The sequence below is a fragment of the Lagopus muta genome, chromosome 1 (genome assembly GCF_023343835.1).
Source record: "Lagopus muta isolate bLagMut1 chromosome 1, bLagMut1 primary, whole genome shotgun sequence".
Classification (NCBI taxonomy): domain Eukaryota; kingdom Metazoa; phylum Chordata; class Aves; order Galliformes; family Phasianidae; genus Lagopus; species Lagopus muta.
The window spans coordinates 3,543,894-3,565,277 of record NC_064433.1 but is presented as its reverse complement, the minus strand read 5'-3'; the positions used below and the strand labels follow the sequence as shown (position 1 = coordinate 3,565,277).

At 41.1% G+C, this 21,384-nt stretch overlaps 1 protein-coding gene and 1 long non-coding RNA gene across 5 annotated transcripts in view; one reads left to right on the top strand and one right to left on the bottom strand.

Moving 5' to 3' along the window:
* The window catches only part of MKLN1 (muskelin 1), a 679,793-nt gene that overhangs the window by 432,127 nt on the left and 226,282 nt on the right, over positions 1-21,384 (top strand). The window lies entirely within an intron of this gene.
* LOC125688168 (uncharacterized) overlaps positions 1-21,384 on the bottom strand; it is a 117,044-nt gene that overhangs the window by 49,571 nt on the left and 46,089 nt on the right. For all 3 annotated transcript variants that reach the window (XR_007374626.1, XR_007374625.1, XR_007374627.1), the window contains one exon: positions 10,870-10,922. This is a non-coding gene — a long non-coding RNA (uncharacterized LOC125688168). The remainder of the gene's footprint in view (positions 1-10,869; positions 10,923-21,384) is intronic.

Sequence of the window (21,384 nt, the reverse complement as noted above, 5' to 3'; positions counted from 1 at the left end):
TAGTGGTAATGCAGTCCTACACTAAGACTGATGGGCATTCAAGTGAGGAATTAGAAAAAGAGTAAAAAGAGCACAGAGTAAAACCTCAAGGACTGAACTCAGCAGCAGTTGTGAAGATATACTGAAGAGATGCTGTGCTGCTGAACACCAGGGCTGCAGACAGGACTGATGTCTGTTCAATGCTGTGCGCTCCCACTTGCAGCCAGCAGCACTTTGCTGCAGACACACTGAGCTGGGGTTGGGGACATCTCCCAAGATCCTGGTAGGACACGTGACAAACAAGCAGAGTAACCTACCACCTAATTCTGCACAAATAAACTAGTATTTGCAGCTCATTCTGAATGTCTGTGTCATAAAATTTTAGCAGAACTAGGAAAAAAAAAAAAAGCACTGAGTCCTAGTCTTCCTACACTTATAAAACATAATAGGTAACGGACACCCAAACAACTTAGACACTGTACAATGCTAACAACACAGCATTCTGAGATTTCACTTTGAAGAGCTGCTTGAGTTACAGGCAGAATTAAAAGCAGCCAGAGCCCAACAAGGGGTTGTGGGTATCAGGGAACCATCTATCTGGTGCCGCCAGCTCATCTGTGTACCACAAATAAGGAACAGCAAAGATGTTCTTTGAACTGCTACATTTGAATTCCATCATATACTTGTTGAGGGTCCTCCCCAAAAAAATGCGGAAGCAAAGCAAATCTAAAGCATTCTTTCTAGATTGATTACACACAAGAATAGGAAAACTAGACTCACGCCTGTCTTCCATTTCATTCAAGATGTAAGCCAGACAGGAGGTATTACTCACAATTCAGAGCACAATATTAGGATGTTGACCGTGGCCAGTCAAAGTCTGACGTGTAAGAATGGAGCCATCAAATTCATTTCCTGGTCAAGATTCACAATCAAAATGAGAGATTTCTCAAAGGGAGGGTGAAACATGGGAACAGAAAAGAAACAGAGCCTTGGAAGTTGACTGCGCCTCCAAGTTCAATTGTCATGTAATTCCTCCAGAGGAAAGGGAGTGTTTGTGCATGACACAGCCAGCCAAACATGCAGGAGTCACATCCTGCCAAAGGGCTGCAGCTCCAGCACATTTGACCTAAGTGGACAGCTTTATTGGATTGCCAGGAACACTACCCACCCTGCTGAAGATAGAGGGAACAAACAAAATAAAAATAAACTGATTTACTTAAAAAGAAGGCATTAGTAGGATACTGCTTTCTTGAGAGCACATTTAGAACCTCAACAGGCATCTCCAAGGATGCGTTTAATAGGTTTTTCCTCACAGTCACTTCAAAGCCCAGGGAGCACCCTCACATACTGCTATCATGCTGAAGACCAACCACAGTTCATCAGTATCATTAAGAACAAGCAAACCCCAGCAAGTGCACAAAAAGAAAAACCTTTCCACACCCTCCAGGCTGCAGATGGACTACTCACCATTTCCAGGGACTGAACTGCTGATCCTTTCACGTTCTCAATCATGGATGTCCACCCAGATCCCCTTGCCACACCAAGAGAACACTACAAGCTCAGTGTAATAATCCTTTTCTACATATAATTCAGTTTCAAACCCTACATCCATTACCGTGTCGTCAAATGCATCTAAGGATAGGTTTGACTCACTTTGCAAAATCTGACTCATGCCTCTTGAGTATGGAAAAAACCAGCTTGCAGTTAACTCCTGTAGGCTGCAACCTCCTGAATCTCAATGCACATTTATTTAATTAACAGCCACATTATCAGTCCTCCAGTTCCCTATGCGTCTTGAGTACTGGAAAAGAAGCTGGGAGAAAACAGTATGCACAGAGGGAGTTTAAATAGTTACCTTCTGCTGGGAGAGGAGTACCAGCCATGTTTTACTCTCCAAATCTAAAGGCAGGCAATCAGACTAAGGAATCAAGTCAATATTAGATGTTTGCTTAGCCAGTTCAGCTCCTGGATTCAAAGGCTAGGCTTTCCCTACTAAGCAAGTTCACAAGATTATACCTCCTTTGATTTCTATGGAACGACTTAACTATTGTGACTCTGGATGGGCTCTAGTGAAGTTACTCTATATGTACAAAAGAAGGCCCAAATCTGTACAAACTGATTACAGGATGGCAAAGTTCCCCTCTTTGTTCTTTTACTGGTGTTCTTGGTTGTTTTTGTGTTTCCCTCTGATGGGATTTACACATACAGCTTTCACACAGTGACTGTGCAAATACCGAAGTTCCAACAGCCAACAACAATAAAACACAAAATTGTCTGCATTTTCAGATGTATTTCCTTAGTAGCGAGATACATTTAAGACCAGTTCATTTGACATTATACAATTTGTAATGCCTGCATAAACAACAAATCCATCCTCAGGAATACTCAAAAGCCACTACATTAGTTTCTCCCAAGAACCAAAGCTGCACTCGTGTTTCCTCTGAAAGCAGCAACTGCTTCAGCAACTGAGTTATGACACTACTTGAAATTATTTACATTGAACTGCTGAAATGATGATTCAACGTAAGCTCACAACTTCAAAATGCAAAGAATCTCCTAAGGAAGGGAATTCATCTATTTTAAAAAAACTAAAAATACATTCAAGATGAGTTAGATCTGTCTTAAGTGCTAGACACCTGGGTCAGTCATGTCAGTGGATTTGAGGAATTTCAGATGTTACAAAAGTCCAGTAAATGCCAACATCATTTAGTAACGTAGCTGTATCTTAAGAATCTGATTCTAATGCTTCTTACCACTTCCACGCCCAAAGAGAGGAAGAGTCCTTAAAACACATCTCCTGGATACTGCTTGCAAACACACAGAACACTTGTTATCAGCCAAAAACCCTTTATCAGCACCCTTCTTACCTAGAGGGGGTTAGTGAGGACACAAAACTTTTCAGGAGCCAAATGGCAAACAGCCACAGTCACAAGCTGCAGTGAGGTGAATTCTGACTAGATACAAGGAAAAAATTGTTCAGTGTGAAAATGAGCAAACTCTGGAAAAGAGGCCAGAAAGGCTATCAACTCTCAGTTCTTGGGGATTTTCAATTAGTAAAAGCATTGAGCAGCTTCATTTAGCTTCATGCACAGCCTTGCTTTGCGCAGGAGGCTGACAACCTGGAAAGTCAAGTGCAATTTATTCACGTGTTTTAAAGAGACAACACAAACTGCTTCAAATACACGCACTGTGCTGCCAAGCTCTATCTGCAGGACTTTGTGAGATGAGAGAGCAGTCATGTCATGACAGAGCACGAGCTGTGTAGACGAGTGCACTTCCACACTGCTCTTCAGACCAAACAGGCCTCCGCTGAGCTAGGCTACCATTGACCACTCCTAACTCAGCACCTGACCCCACCATGGTGGAACTGTGTCCTGCAGGGCCTGGATTTCACCAGCATAAACTTACAAGAAAATAAGAAACACTCAAGAGAGATACAGAGAGGTGAGTTAGCAGACCTTATGCCTCCTATGTGAATACTGATATGCATCGAGAGATGTTTCATACCAGATCCTTCCACCTGGATTTTCTTGTGAGAAGGGAGCTCATATTTCTGTGGAAGCCTGTCTCTGACAACAACAAAAAACAGCCAACGATTTCCCAGAAATCACTAGTTAAAACAACTGCACAACATAACATCCCAACACAACCACCTTTACACTGCAAAGCATGCATCGCATGGAAATGTGCTGATTCCATCAAAATGCTCTTTGAAAGGCAACAAGTCTGTCCAACTTCCTGCCCGGCTGCCTGCCAGTCCTGGGGTGGCTAGTCCAAGCTCTCCAATTCAAAATACAAAAATGGAATACAAGAAGACTCCCACAGGATGGGAATTCTGCTTCCTGTAGCTCTCTAATTAAAATAAATTCCTTATAGGTGTGTATTTCAGGAAGGACAAGTATGGCTCTGGATTCAAACAGCAGGAATGGCTTCACAAAAGCAGAAAGTGGTCAGAAATTTTGTTGTTTGCACAGATATGCATTGCTAATATCACAGAAGGAAGAAGATGAGTGTTCTCTGTCCAAATATGTGTGAGGAAGACAACAGCAAGGAAATCCAGACAGCAATAGGACTAATCAGATAGAGAGAATCCTTGTCTCACTCTTCTGCAGTATGTATACATTTTCTCTATTTAGTTTTAAAAAGGGTAATTTCTATTCACACTGCATGGTTTTTAACACCCTACACCAAAGCACAGCAGTGCTCAGTATCCATCCTTCAGGAGTGTGCTCACTCTGTTTCTAGTAACAGAATGTAGGTGCCTGCCATGATATGGCTGCAGAAAGGCCAATGCAGCAGCACAGCACAAAAATTCCAAGGACTTTCAGTTTTTATGAGCTACTTCCTCAGCCCCACATCAGGGATTAATGCATTAATGATAAACCACAGCCTAACACTTGCTCAAATTCACTTCTTTTTTTTTCTGCAGCAGCAGAACATTAGCCAAAATGTTTCTGGCCGCACCGAAGTCGATACTTGCTGAGCCTCTTGACTGTCCACTACTGCAGCAGATCCTCTGGTCTGAGGATGTGGAGTTTAGAAACACTGATGTACTTGGCATCATCTGTTTGCATGGCAGAGCACAACTCAATCTGACAGAGTGCTGTCTGGTGATATAAACTGTATTTTCCTCCTCAGTAGCCTACAGGTAAGGCATTGGTCACCAATCTCCAGCTGGCTGAGGATAAGATTAGACAACACTAACATAAAGCAGCCTGCACAGGATTTTCAGGAACCCTTGCTTGCTACATAAAATGAGTAAGGAAATGCCTTGTGCCAGACCACATCCCCAGCAAAAATGGAGATGCTACATATCCGTTCATTTTCTTAATCTAAAGCTGATCACTGGATATTTGGAGTAGGTAAATCCTACCTTCAGCAGTTGCAACACATCAGTCAGTCACACAATTTGAGAAAAAAAAAACAGTCCAGTTATTCCTGTTTTGGGAAGGCTTGAATGAGGAGGAAAAGGGATTGTAATTAAGCTTAAAGTCTGCAATGATATCAATTCAAGATTTACACTGAAATGCTTTAACAAGAGCAATTAAAACAGTCACTGGTGACAGAAGAACTGAAGGAAACGACAAGGCAGAATCTCCAAGCTTATACAATAGATGAGGAATAGAACCAGGTTCCATGGCTTTCCCTATTGGCTTTTGCAAATACAGTGTTTCTAAAAAATCCTACTTTGCACTGCAGCCAACAGGTCTTCCATGCAGTTTAAAGCATCATCTCTGAGCTCCATCTCTGCAGAATTTTCCCTGATGTGGTATCACCTCACCAGTTACTTCCCCCTCTATACAAAGAATAAATGATTTAACAGCTTCAAATCAAAGAAAAGGGGAAAAAACTCTAAACTTGAATCTAATGGCAAATTACTGCTCATTTAGACACGAGCAACATTAAGACATGTATTTTAAAAGCCGTGTGAGGTATTTCAACTCTGATGTTACACTGATGGTAACAATAAACATCTAAACCTGTAAGAGCAATGGAAAATCTCTATGATTCATTTGCCACAGATAAACCCACCAAGATACACCATCTCCTCACTGCATGCTCTGTGCCACGTCCTGTCATAGGAAGGCTGGTTCCATACCAAGAAGACAACCTGGCTCTGATGACTTCATCTCTTCAAGAGCTTGCTGCCTCCAAAAGGGTCCTAAGGCAATTTTCCAGCCTGAACTGTCAGCTACCTTCTCTGGAGGACTGAACTAAGGAGAATGATATCCTGTGAAAGGGCAGGAGCCGTGACACCACAACAGCCTCAGTGACAGGGAAGGGGAAACATTTCTTCTACAGAAGATGAGACAGACCTCAGTCCCACAGGAGAGAGGCTGAACCAAATGGAAAGGAATGCATGTTCACCACTTCCTGTATCTGTAACAACCTGGTATTTTTACAAGACCCTTGTTTTTTCTTTTCCTGCAATGTTGTATCTCCCCCACCATTACCTCCATGCAAAACTCAGAGCCCAAAGCAAACAGAACTGTGTGATATAAATATGATCTTGAACTTGCAGTTTTATAGAATGCCAAATCAGTGATTTCAGAGCTCAAACCTAACAGGCTGCATCCCTTCAAGACTAAATTCTGGAGCAGCGATTCCTCTCCCTCCATCCTGTGACAGTGGAGAAGCACAGTGGAGAAGCACAGCACACGCAAGGCTCACCAACTTTAGTGGTTTTTCAAGTGAAAACAGGTTGTGACAACAATTTGTAGCAACTTCAGGGAAATCTTTTTCTAGCTAAGGGTCAAGGCTCTTAAACATATTTGGCAGGCTGTGGCCATATGTTAACAACTGTGTCAGTACTGTTCTTAATGTGAAGAAATAATATGATAGGCTGTATGAAACAGCTGTGAGTCATATATAGCCTTTTAGGATATAGAGGTTCCCAACCCTGAGCTATAGAAACCAACCTCAGTTAGGGGAAAATAAAACCTAAATTAAGTCAGATAATGATTTGTTAATCTCCGAGTTTCATGTTAAGAAAAAGTATTATCAATGCAAAAATAGTCAAATAAGACTTTTTTTTTTCAACCAGCACCTCCACAGAAAGAAGTTTAAAATTATCATCCTCTGCCTACTATTCATTCTTACCAACATCAAGAGATCAACATGGAGGCAGCCTGCAAAACCAGAAGTAACAGTGTGTTTAAGATGCTACATTCCTCCATTTCTCCCTGGGTGTTTGTCTGTGCACGTGCTTGCAAGAGACAGTTGAGGGAGGCATCAGTGAGCAACACTGCAAGTCAGATACCAAGCAGCTCTACCAACATACATTCTATTAGCTTGCAAAAGCAGAGAAAATAAACTTTTGCCTTAACTCCAGTTTTCCAATAAATGTCAAAACCAAGTGTATTTTATCTTGTTTATAAGGTGAGTCATTGCAAGAAAAACAGAAAAAGAAAATGGTGAAAAGGTTTTGCTACCAGGTGACTTCCCATTTCACACACCAGAAGTCTTCAGAAACCTGCAGGCTTTGAAGCATTAAACAGACTGATTTAACAGACAGAGGTGAGGAGAGCAGGAACACGTGCCATTTACCACTTAGCTTCATATGTATCTGCCAGATCTTCTTAATAAAGCAGCATAACATTCCAGGTTAGTACTTTTTTCTTTTTGTTTGTTTTGTATGCAGGGCAGGGAAGCGCAATTACAGAAAGCTCTGCTCAGTGCAGCAGATGAATTACTATGGAAAGGAAGGAGAGAAGCTGAGAGAAGCTAAGAGAACCCTGCTTCCTGCAGGCAGGGAATCCAAAACTGGTTAACGGCCCATCGTTCACACCAATGAAGTGCACTCAGCACTACACAGCTCCCACTCATGTGATATTGGAGCATAAAAATTTCCCAGTGTTAATGATGGTGCCTGAATGTTGTGTTTGAAGCCATTATACCACAGCCAACTCATAAAATGCAAATCTAGTAACTGGTCCTAGCTTGCTGCTCTATTTGTAAAGCACACATTAAACTTACAGGTACTTTCACATCTGACAAAAATTAAAAGTGCTCTTTTAAAAACACAGAGTGTTTTTATCTTTACAAGTCATCTAGAAGACTGCATTGTCAAATGAAGAGTTTCTTTCTGAATATTTACTGCCTGTGTTAATGGCTACTTGACACAGGTCCAATAGCACTGACCTCTTAGTGGTTTGTCTCCTCCTGTGTTGCATGCTAGTCAATCTCCTGAGAAGATGACAAATGCCTGACGAGGAAAATGGCTTTCCAGACCACTACTGGCAACGCTCTTCTCTGCAAGCCATCCTTGTCATTCACTATCCTCAGCTGCCAGAGAGAATGGCACAACATTCCATGAAATCTGTTTGCCTGCACACATGCAAGGAGTGGGCTTTCTCCTGATGCCTGCAGTCAGACTTCTGAAAAGGCAAGAGACTGATGTGCATGAAGTCTAAAGTAGGCATGGTCTCCTCACTTCACAACTGAAGATCACAACTAAGAGCCGTTCTCAAATGTACACAGGTTAGCTGAACTTGAGCTGCCAAGGCCTTCCCCATCACCCTGTCAATTTATTAGATCGCCCCAGGTCTTGACATAACCGACTAACAGTTCAAAAGAGAACCATGACAGCTAAGCCTCCTGCCAACTCTACAAGTGTGCATACACATACACTCAGGAAAAATGGTCCCCAGTCTTTTCTTACAGAAGTTATTAACAAGAATGAGAGTCAACACAAAACATAGCATTGTCAAAATGCTACAGTTTAAGGAATTTTTAAGCCCACCTTCAAGTGAAGAACTTGCTCCCTGTTGTGACTAACAGTAGCTACAAATACAAGAAAGGCTGTTTCACATTATTACAAAGAACAAACTTGAAACCATAAGGTTTACACTTTGCTGTAAAAGCACCTGATTAAAATGCTCTGATTATATGTAATTACAAATGCAAGGATCTTTTTTTCAAAACAAAGGTAAGAACAGATCTAATACACCTACTAAAAACCCTCAGGAAAGAGCAAAATCTTAGCCCCAAGTACCCTAAGGTACTTAATGATCAGGTACCCCAGACCCCAATTCTCAAGTACTTCTAAAGGAATCACTCACAGAAGAACCAGCCCCAGAACTTAACTGTTCTCCTCAGTGCTGAGCTACTTCAAGGACAATTCCAGTATCTGACATCCACTAAGAAAATATCAGAGAAACAGCAGTATTTCAGAAAGCTACAGATTTCAAGGTATTCTGTATTTCACAGTATAACCTGGTGTTTCCATCCAAAGAAGATCCTCCAGCTGTGCAGAATTTGGGCAAACACTCCTCTCCCTCGCCTTTGCACACATGATGCTCCCAATGAGCTACTTAATGGCCTGCCTTGGCACACCCAATAGACAGAACTTATTACGGGCCTCTTATCTGCTCCCAGTAACTAAGTGCTGATTTTAACAGTCTTCTCCAGCTGTCAGAAAGCCACAGAGATTATATAATGTTTGGCCACCCTCTGGAGACAAACAGAGCAGGCATAACAAAATTTATCACCGTTGCATGTCTGACAATTTATTAAATTGCAATCAACATCAATGACTTCAGCATTCATTTTGGATTTTTCCAACATACGAGCTTGCAGTTTCCAAATGATTCTCTGATGGCAAACCCAAATAAATTCAAGCTGACAGCACAACAGACCACATACTGAAGCAGCTCACTATTGATGGACTTCCCATACATCTTCAGAACCTAAAAGCTCCAAATGGCACTGACTGTAAGTAGATGTTAAGAACTATCCTGGATGAATCTTGTCTTAACGATGCTATCCTCTGTGTCAAAAAGCCTGCTGTTCCCACCACACCATCCACCAGCACTGTGTGCAAATGCTTCAGGAAATTAAGGAAGCCCCTAGCAATTTCATTACTAAACTAAGTATAAATTCCTATAAGTTTTTTTCTACTTTTTAAAATGAAGACCCGTTTCAATTCATACCACAACTTCGCCCGCCTTTATCCAGCTAGGCATTTCTTAACTTAGTTTAATATGGCACTCCAACAGAAAACTTACCATGAGCTACCAAGAGAAATCAGGACAGTAAGGAGCCAAACAGTGGTTCACCAGGGCCAACACAGATGACTGGTATTGACTGCAGTTTTCAGAATCCACGACACATTGCAGGGAAAAAAGAAGTGACCCGCTTAAGAACTTTTCCATTTTTAACTCCGAGCACTCAGGGAATGTGCTAAGGAAACAATCATCCCACTGAATCATTTCAAGAATTTTACAGCCAAGATGATTTATTACTGTAAAACAGGTCTTGGAAAGAAGAATATTTGAAGAGACTCAATAACTATTAAATCAGTGTGGAAAACATGACGCTGGAGGAATTGCATATGCCTGACACATGTTCTACCACTTTTTCTTTTAATCTTTCTTTTTCTTTTAAATAGAAAGTGCCTCTAAAAAGACAGCCTGTAGAACTGCCTACTCTCTTAGACAAAAAAGAGATAGTAAAATTACATTCACATGACTAATAGAAAAATAATGAAGAACCCACGAGACTGTTTGACAAATAGAAGGCATCAACAGTATCAAAATCTACACTTAAAAACATACTCATCCCTTACTGAAGAAGCTGAGATGCTTTTGCAGACAGGTCATTTGACTCAATACGCAGAAAACCTCATGCAATCTTTTAATGACCCACTTGTTAAGCCATCACGAAAACAAAATCAGAATAATACTAGGTTTATTACAACTGCTGTGTAGATGTTTTTATCACATAGCACATGGTCTGTTCAAGACAGTTAAAAGCACACATCCCTAGCATCTACTACAAACGAGTCTGAAAGATGAGTTGTAAGGCTTGCCATCTGAAACACCACCAAAAAATGTCTTCCTTCATTGACCAAAATGGAAGAAACTCCTGTGCTAAATTGCAAACACACACACAGTGCTCCAAATAAATGTTACCAATATATTCAAAAATATTAACCAATCTTAAACGAAGTTTTAAATTTTCCTTACACCAGTTGGTACTATGGAGAACTTTACCACATTTTTGTGACCTCCAAATCCTTTCTCACCCTTCTTGCATATCTGTAGGCTCCTCTGAACACTCAAGTTTTATCAGAAATGACTTAAGATGAAGTGTTTCCCCACAAACCTCTTCTCTTCACATTTTTTGGGCCATCGGGGCTCTAAGAAAAGCAATAATGAAATTGCAGGACACGATCCTGAGCAGTATCTTGACATAGAAATGAGAAACTATCTACTAAATGCATCTCACCCTTAGCCACAAGACTTGAAACCAGCTAACTCAAAACAGCTCTACAAAGCACGCGTACCTCGCTGACACAGTCAAAGAAAGAAGGAAAACTAACAGTCCTTTCAATTAAATTTATGTTCTACGTATATGATCACACTAAGTAGTCTTTTTTGACTGACTTACTTTTTGAATTGTCCCTGGATGCTTGTATGACAACTCTGCCATCATTTCTTCCTCTGAAATACAAGAAAAAAAGAAACACTGCTTTAAAAAAATTATTTGCTTGAAATGAAGTTTCTCATTATATTGTTAACTAATTCTAAAAGGTTACTGTTTGCTTTTTCTTAGTAATGGAAAAAAGTTGTGATGTACACCCAAATTTTTCCTGTTTGATAACCAGAACATTTCTGCTACATGAAACTGCTCTACCACGATGAACAGCAGAGTCTGCCTTGTGATATGTGCATAATGCCAAAGAACGTGGAGAATTCTCAACTCTATTTCAGAGTTGGCAAAAAAAATTCCTCCTAGCCACAGATAAACTGACAGAAAAACACAAAGCAGCATTTATTTGCTCAAGGACAGCAACACAGCATCACCACACACCCTACGGCTGTCCTCAGTCCTGCTTCCAACATTTGCTCCAGTAAGATGGGGATTTTTCTTTAGTTTTGGTCATACTTGCTAAACTCCAGTTTTAGGCACTCTAAAGCACATCGATGGCCATTGAACATAAACAGTTTGGCCACTCTGTCCTCCTCTGTGCTTCAGATTCACATCCGTAAAAAGGAAAATTATGTTGATACCTTACTGGGAATTCACTGAAGTCTGTAAAGCATTTTGAACCAATCAATCAAGAAAAACCTCAAACACATAAAAAGGAATCTAAATAGAATTATGAAAGTATTGTCCTTAAACAGAATGCTCTAATGATACATTCTGTTTAGCCACGTAATTAATAAACCTTTAGCAAAGCCAGCAGAAGAATTCCTCATTTCCTTTCCATACCAACTAGTGACCTGGAAGAACTAAAAACCACCATGAGGAACTGGTTATGTTCGAGACAATGGAATAACTAGCAACAGAGGGATCGACTGGAAAATGAAGTCAATGACATTATGTCATTCAAGGTTAGCACTGTTAGCCTGCAACGAGCAGTAACACGTAGGCACCAGTAAGGAGATGGAAAGAGAGGACAACGGATAAACAGCAGCTCTGTTAATCAGCAGGGGATGATGGAGGGACAAGTAAAAAGACCTATCAAGCTGCTTAACTTCCCTTCACAGAAATGGATGTGGAGAAGGTGCAGCAATCACCACAGTCATCTGAGTCTGTTAGCTCTCATTGTGTCATGCTGCTTTTCCCCAAGCCAATAAACGAAGTACAATCTTCAAAAACATACAGTAAAATCAAATGGAAAAAAACAAACATGAAACATAAAACTATCAGTGGTTCACAACAGAGACCATACACTGATCTTAGCACAAGGAATTCAGCCTTCAGCATCAGCAATAAATAAATGATAAATCAGTGCATTTAGAAGGGTGTCTCATAAGTTCATCAAGTAACTACGTGTGAGAAATGTTTTCAGAATCCTGCCTGAATCATCTGAAGTTCTAAACTCTCATTGTAAAAAATGCATGCCTCACTAGGAGGTATGAAATTCTCTGAGCCCTTTAAAAGGGACATCATGAAATATTAAGCTATTAAACTTAATGAAGCAACAATAGAGCTTTATGAAGAATGTTTTTCACTAATGACCTGGCCACTGGTTTTGTTACGCCTGTCTGTAAAACACACAGCCAATATTTGTGGTTTAAAAAACAAAACAAAACAAGAACAACAAAAAAGACATTTCTGGCCTTAAAATGTTGATGCGACAGGAAAAAAAAACCCAAAAAAATAAACACCAAGTACAATGAAATGTACAAAGTCAAACCACACAAGTACAGATTTCATCCTACTCCTCCCAGTTTTAAATAGACGGTCGTATTTTGGAGATGGGTGTGATTTTATCCAGCTATGCCTCCTCACAATTGGCAACTGCATTCCGTTCAGTGGCTTCTTATTCCAAATTCCAAACTCGAGTTGAAAATAGATCTCACAATAGAGTCCTACAGCTGAATATACTCTAGGGGAAAACTATTTCCTTTAATTTATTTCAAACTCATTTGCATGACAGTATGTCATTAGTATGTACCAAAAAATACCCTATGAACAGAGGAAGAACTCCATGCCCACAATTTAAGTTCGCATCTCACAGTGGGAATGAGCTTGTAATTTAAGCACAAACCTGCTGTGGTTGGATTTTGTTGTTGATCTTTTCTATCATTAGTGTTATTATCTAAGAAGAAAAACTGTCCACAGACAGCAACTACTCAGATATCACATGCTATCAACAGAAAACACCACAAACACCATTTCTTAGATACCCCAAGTCTTCTGAATAGCTAAAAAGAGCCACACGGACAACCTGGCACAGGTAAAAATAACTGGGTGTGCTACAACACCATGCAAACAGCTCAAGTACAAAGGGAGGTCATCCCCCCTCACCGATTAACGAGAAATAAAGGAGAAGAAAAGGAAACACACATTCAATTTGTCACTCCATCATCAACCTCGTTGTCCTGGAAACACGTTCTGCAAGAGAAGTGGTACCTAACTACTAAAAACATTTTCTACCACTACTTTTTCCCTCCTTTCTGCAGTGCTCTGTTTCATAAATAGCCAGCAACAAATATTTCTCATAAAACAGCATATAAAAATGCATCTCTTGCTCCTTGAAGAAAATTTATCGTTCCACTTGAGTATGTGGTACTTACAGGAATACCAGGTCTGCATGAAGCCTTTGGAAAGAATTCTAATTTTGCTGTTGTTAGAATGACCTACTAACTGAACCTTTCACTTTGGGAACATGCAGTACTGGTAAAAGGTAATTGCTGATTTTAGAGCACCACATTTTTTCATGAAAGCATGCTCCATTTTCACAGTAAAAAAAAAAAAAAAAACAACAAAAAACAACAAAAGAAAACAAAAAAATACAATGCTGCCAGAAGGGCCCAAACCCTGCTTCTAGGTGGGAAGAAGTCCAAACATACAGCGCGTGGAACCCTGGTCAAGAAAAATATTTGCTGCATGGTCTCCCCTTCCCTTGACACAGACTGCTCCCTGACCTACAATCAGCTTTTTCCTTCCATGCAACTTACCAGAAACACAGAACCAAGGACCCAGGTCTGACTGGGTCAACATAATCCATCCTCCCAAATACTCCATGAGTAGTGTTGCACCACAGAGTCATCGAGTACACCGAGTTGGAAGGGACCCATGTGGATCATCAAGTGGCATCCAAGATCCAAGTCCTATGGCTGAATGAAATCTAAATGCTCCCTCAGCTCCAGGCTGTGCCCACTGCTCTCTGGTGCAGAACCTTTCCCCAACCTGACCCCAACCTGATTCCAGCTGGTACGGTTGCCTGGTTTTATTTTACAATACAGAAAATTAATAAAAAGGTCTTGGGAGTCAGGCTCCCCACAAGACAAAAACATACTCCCTGATGTGCAACAGCCCAGCAGATACATCAGAAGAAACCTACGTTTAGGCTTTAGCCAGACAGGTCAGACTGACTTCACGCCTTGTGACAGCACCTCAGCACCAGCTCTCAAAGTATTTGGGCTGAGAATCCTCCTCCTACATCTGCAGATTACCACAAGTGCAGCAATGCAGCAAGTCAAACCATAAAAAAATCTGTATATATCTTGATTGCATACGTTAGGTTATAAGGTCAGTGTATGCATTCAACAGTGGGACAACCTTCCAACTTAAGTTCTGACAACGTGTTACTGCATTACTGTCCACAAATAATTAAAAAAAAAAATGTTAAGAGCAGAGTTTTGATGGCCTCCCATTTCCAAAAGAAAGCAGAGCAACCTAATGGACAAAGTGGGTATGGGGCTGGTAAAAGTGGTAGGCAAGCTTTCTCACCATAGAATGGTTTGAGTTGGAAGGCGCCTTTAAGACAGAATTCCGACCCCTGCTATAGCAGGGACACCTCTGACTAGACCAGGCTGCTCAAAGCCACCATCTGGCCTGGCCTTGAATGCTTCCAGGAAAGAAGTATTCTTAACCATATGCCTGCTGTCCCTCCCTCAGAAGTGGCCTCTGCATCACACTGATCTCTGGAAGATGCCCAAGTTCTGTGTCGAAGAGCACGAACTGATTGAGGATAAAATTGTGGTGTGCTGTCTGTTTTAAGTGATGAATTACCGTGTCTTGGTACCCAGAGCTGCCTGTGCCCTTGCTTTCTCAGTTTATAATGGTTCTTCTTTGGTACAGTTCTTTATGTTCTACTTCTAGAGAAGAAAACACATTTTCAACTTTCATATTAAACAAAAGCTGGTTTTAGAAATGCCACTTGTTTCAGATCTAAACTTTTAATTCCACATTCTTCTGTACATTAGTCTTGCTAGGCAGCCCAGCTGATACAACAGTTACATCACACCCAAGCAATAAGCTGGATCTGGCCTAACAGAACACAGAATCATTAAGGTTGGAAAAGACCACTGAGACCATCATGTAGTCCAACTCACCCTCACCATCCCCATTAACAACGTCCCTCAGTCCACACCAGGCCTTTCCCTGAACACCTCCAGGGATGGTGACTCCTCCACCTCGCTGGGCAGCCTGTGCCAATGCCTCGCCATTCTTCCTGAGAAGAAATGTTTCCTCACATCCAACCCAAACCTCCCCTGGCATGATTCAAAGCCGTTACCTCTCGTCCTATCAAACCACTGTAATAAATGTAATTATTTAAACAACTTCAAATTCTTACGTACAGAACTGTCTGTGTACTGAGTAAATTTTGCCTTTGATACTCTCAGTCACCCCACCCATGCATATTGTTTTCTAGTCAAATTCCAGAGCTTGTATTGCTCTTGAAGAGAAACACAATAATTCACTCCATTTTCAAACTGTCTGTTAATTACCAAAGTTATTTGGCAAGTCCAAAGGTGTTTAGATCCTTCAAAAGACCTACGAATAAATACAGTCAGGTTCACAACTACATTCAGTGCGATATCTACTGTTTATTATCAGTCTTTGGCAAGAAGGAGGCCTGCATTAATGCCACATATTACTCTTTTTGTACTTCAGATTTTATATTAAACCTACCTGATATGCCTGTATATAATTACTCAATTGTGTGTTCTTGTTTTAACTTCCAAATGACTTATTCAACACATTAAGGCAGATCTCTGCACTCCACTTCCCTTTTTATCTGGCATTTTCATTTCAGATGCTTTGTTAACTCTCAGGTGCCTCTATGCATTCTCTTATTGCCTTGACTACCTGTATGCTTCGTTGTAAAGTTATCTGAAATCTTAAGTAAGGATCTAATTTACAACCTAGAGCTGCTACTAATAAGCTACCACCACTAACAGACCCCAAAGCCTTCAGATCTCCACCTCTCACAACTTTGAGCTAAATGCTACACAGCGTTTCCCAGCAACATCTATCATACAAAAATAAGGATTCTTATCTGCTCAACTAAGGATCCAACTCTCCAGGCAGCATTTATTTCACAGTCTCAATACTCACCACAAATGTGTGATCAAGTGGGCAGTCAACGTATCTACAAATTCTGCCTTAACACGTCAAACATCCAAGGGGGTTGAGCATCTTATCCTCCATGCCACACACAATAAAACGCAACAGCAGAGACAGAGAGGAGGATGATATTTCAGAACTCCGTACGTGTAAATTTAACATTACGAAAACTGTGGTGCATAAAGGTTATCAGCAGTGTTTGCACATGGCACAAATGCTGAATTTTGTCAAACTATTTCCAGTAAAATGCATTCCTTTCCCCTTTCAGCAACGGAGATGATTTTGTGAACACAGATCTTGGTCCTCTGCACTCCATCATTTGAAACAGAACGTGTTTACCAGCCATCTTTTAAGAGTATTTAGACTCTTCCTGCTCTGAAACAAAAGCATGCCGCATCTCAGAACGGAATAACATTTACCCTTCCCCTCCAACCCCCTACTTTAGACAGAAATTCTGTGAAACAGCAAAGTAACCCTAATGCTTCTTAACAACCACTGCGCTGCAGCACAATGACAGAGAAAGGCTGGCTGTGATCTGAGAAGAGTTACTTTTTGAAGTCTAGCATCTGTAGGCATCTTCCAGTAGAGCTGAGTATGTTCTGGATAGGATAGGCACAGAACGATGCAAGGGCATTTCACCACTGCAGTGAAGAGCAGAGACAGGAAAAAAGGAAAAAGTGTATCAACAGGAGAGGGTATGGCTGTTTATGAAGGTGCATAGTGATAGGACAAAGGGGAAGGGTTTTAAACTAAGACAGGGGAGGTTTAGGTTAGATATTAGGAGGAAGTTTTTCCACACAGAGGGTGGTGACACACTGGAACAGGTTGCCCAAGGAGGTTGTGGATGCCCCATCCCTGAAGGCATTCAGGGCCAGGCTGGATGTGGCTCTGGGCAGCCTGGTCTGCTGGCTGGCAACCCTGTACATAGCAGGGGGGTTGAAACTGGATGATCATTGTGGTCCTTTTCAACCCAGGCCATTCTATGATTCTAAAAGTAAAGCTGTTCCACCTCCCATTTAATACAAAGCAGAACAAAAAAACAAACCCTCAACCTCTGTAGATTAATTTTACTCTCATCTAAAATCCTATAAAATACATAATAAAACTGACAATTTAAGACTAATCACTTGAGGTTATTTTTCATTTTACTCATTGTGATGTCCATTACCATAAGGATTTACACCAGTTTTTTCCACGCAAATGTTTCCAGTGAAGTCAGTGGGGATTCAACAAGGCCATGACCACAATATAAATAGAAATCAGAGAATAGTATTTCCATAAGAAACTGCTCAGGGTTATTGGATTAACAGGCATTTACAAGTGACTCACGCTGACACAGCCTATAGTAATCCAATCTATTTGTAATAAAAAATTTCAAGAGAAACCTTAAATTTAGGAAGTCACCCCTCTGGATTCTCACATGTCTGGTTTTATTACATGAAATCACATTAGCCACTCCCTCCAAATGCGAAGACAAATTAAGAGATGAATTTTAGTCATTCTTTTTATACCATCAGCGCAGGATGTTCTTGCAATACTAGCTGCCACACAGAGCAGGAAAAAGGAGCCCTGAGTGGAAATGCATGCAATTTCTGTGTCCCCCAGTCCTGAACACACACACTGCATCAAAAAGGACAAAGAATAAAGTCACTACATCTTTTCTTTTCACTACATCTTCCTTGATAAAATCAAAGCAGAACGCTGGATGCGTGACGGCAATCGTCACTGATTCCTTCAGTCTGCATACTGGTTTTGACTTCTAACTTTGCATTTCTTGAGGAGCATTACTTCTCCCTAGGGGATGAACTACGACTTAATAAATACTGAGGTGTTCTGTCACAGATAACTGAAGTATCAGTGCTTTACTGAAGTCCTGAAGGATGCATTCACAGCTATCACACCTCCCTGAAGAACAGGGTGGCAAGCAGGGAGGCTGCTGCTGTTATGTACCACATTGCCATAAATATTCCTTTGCAGCAAGTATTCAGCATTTGATACACTACCTCTTAGTACTGTAAAGAAAAACAGTCTAAATCATTACTCATTAGAAAGTTACAAATGTAAGTAAGGGCAATAATGGCCAAAGCATGCACTAGGGACATGGAATTTTGACTTATCTTTTATCATCAGTTACTGCAAATACTGTAAGGTAAGACACTTGAAAGTCATATCTCATCATCCTCAAAGCTAGAAACTGATCCATACAGTTCTACATCACTGAGCATACAGGTGGGAAAAACTCACATCTGTAAGAATCAGCTGCACATCAGTGAGGACAACAAAAGCTTTCCCCATACTGACTTCAAGGTTGCTGCAACAGTTGCTATTTAGAGAACAGGAGCTCTTTCCCATGCCATCTAGCTCAGTCAGATCAAAGACAACAGCATGTACCTAAGTGCATCATAAGCAAGAGGCTCATCTTCATCTTTTTATACACACTTCCTTGATGCATACACTCCCACTCAAACAATTTCCATTAATGGCTCCGGTACAATTCTAAAAAGCAGTGTGTCTTAGCCTTGGGCTAACTAACTTAGGGTGATGTATGTTGCAATTAAAAATCAGAGGGAAACCCATGAACTCTACTTGCACCACAACTCAAAATATACCCTCACGATGCCCCAACACAACGTAAGGGTTAAAAAACAAAAAACCTACCAGATTATGTTGTGACCATCTGAGGGCTTGTCTGAGGACACCAGAGTAAAGATCAGAAATCTAGCAGCCAAGATTTGCTGATCCTTGCGCTATGCATGGAACAATTTGCATGTACAGCTACATTCTCCTAGCTGGAAAGGTAACGGATGATCTGAGGATGCAGGAGAACAGCAAGTAAAATAGCAGGGCACAAAGGGACAATTCACGATACAGTCTGTCTGAACAATAAAGTTAAAATGCAATACGAAATGGGATTTCTTATGGGGTTTTTCTCTGTAGTTTTTTTTCTTCTTTTTACATGTAACCTCCCTACCCTTGTGCCTTTTTCATACTTGCTCTTCAAGAAATTTTAGTCTCCACCTTACAGTAAAATACTTGGAAAATTTTCAAATCCTTAGATTCTGTGCTAGCCCTAACTCATAATCATTCTGGCCTTGCAACCATGGTGTGAAATGTACTGAGCTAGACAGCTGGCAAGGGGTGGGTGTGAAGAGTGGGGGTGGTATTGGTTTTTTTATTATTATTATCTCACTTCTGGTGCTCAACCCTTCTGCCCTACAAAATCCACATTTGCAAATAGGAATGAAGACAGTTCTTCCACTTACAGCTATTTGGTTTGATTCTAAAAGCATCTGCACCTTTAACTGCAGTGAATGAATCCACTTCTCTTCAAATTTACTTTGGCGACTAAAATAGAAGTATTTCCAGACCGGAGCCCTGACCAAGATATAAAGTTACAATGCTCAAAAAATTGCTTTGTCCATGTGAGGCTCTGTCTCTGTAGTAATTTATACCTCCTAAAAACTCTTTAAAAAAAAAAAGATGCTGAGAAATGCTTTACAAGGAAACCTATAAACAAAAAAATTTCCCGAGTTCACAGTGCTGTCAGCAAACGAAGATTTCGCTGAAGTTCCATGAAATGATTGCTAATTTTTCAGGTGAATGCGTGGCAAGTTTTGACTGAAACCTTAAATCCTACTTCACCAGCATATTCAATGCCTCAATTTAGTACTCCACCTCTTATCACCAGTCATAACAGCAAGCTGCTTTGGCTCTGCAGGTTTCAGAACGCAGTCAAACCCAAAACTGAGCATAATTGTGGCTGACAGAACTCAGCCCTGGACTAAGAAGAGGGGAAAAGAAAAAGAAGTTGAGACAATCCACAAACCTACTTTGCTTTCAGTACACAAGTGGGCACTGGCCACAGCACCGTGCCAGGCCGAGACCTGTGCACACAGCCCCGTTTTACCCACTCACGTCACACGTTCTGAGTTGCCATCACGTGCTGAGCAAATTTACATAGCCTCCCTGCAAAGCACTGGAAGGTCAGCACACGAGGAAGGCTAACTTGCCCTCCATTTCTTGTGCAACCACTGGTCAATTATTATGTTTTCATAAACCTTTTACATAACAATGCTTTAAAGGTCACTATCCTCGCACACGTGACAAGAACTGTGCAAAGCAACACTGGGCTGATGTCTGGATTGTTTCCCAAACGTAACATGTTCAAAGGCACATGATATCACTATTTCAGCCTCTGTAATATTTTCTTTAGACAGTTCCAAATTGCCTCCATGAGAAAACATTATCTTGTGTACGTCCCATTGAAAAGATTAATCTGTTCAACACCTGATGATTCACTCACCCACATGTTGAAGTCCACATGAAGATGACTCACTCCGTCCACAAGAATAATCACCTGGGATATAAAGTCCCCTCATCTTTTCCAGAGCTGATAAACTGCCTTCTTATGCAAAGTAAGTGGATGATAGGCTTTCACATCACTGCACGTGTGACATGAACAGCCAGCGGTATCAAACTGGGCCCTGGCAATTTTATACTTGAATTTGCAGATGACAAGTGTGGCAGAGGAAACAACAGGGCTCTGCAGTGACCTCGTCATAGATGAAGGCAAGTTATTCCAATTCCACCAAATCCAAGTCACCCATGATTTCAAAGTCAAGGATACACGGTCAACCTCTTCTCAGTGGACTGTGGGTCAAGGCGAAGGAAAACATCCATGAAGTGGAGCACAGGAAGTTCCACACCAATATGAGAAGGGACTTCTTCACAGTGAGGGTGACGGGGCACTGGAAGTGGCTGCCCAGGGAGGTTGTGGATTCTCCTCTGGAGATACTCAAGACCCACCTGGATGCCTACCTGTGCAGCCTGCTGCAGGGAGCCTGCTTTGCAGGGGGGCTGGATGCAATGATCTCTGGAGGTCCCTTCCAACCCCTACAATTCTGTGATCAAAGAAGGAATACAGGCTGCTCCTCTGGAACGTGGACGTTTTCTGCCTAGGAAAAACTCCAAAGTGACTGAAGTGAATCATCTCCATGTGAAGTGCCAGCAAAGGGCAAAGGTGTACAGATGACACCATTTTTCAGTGATGATGAAACAAAATGAGTGCAATTCAACGCTAGGACTTCACATCCAGTT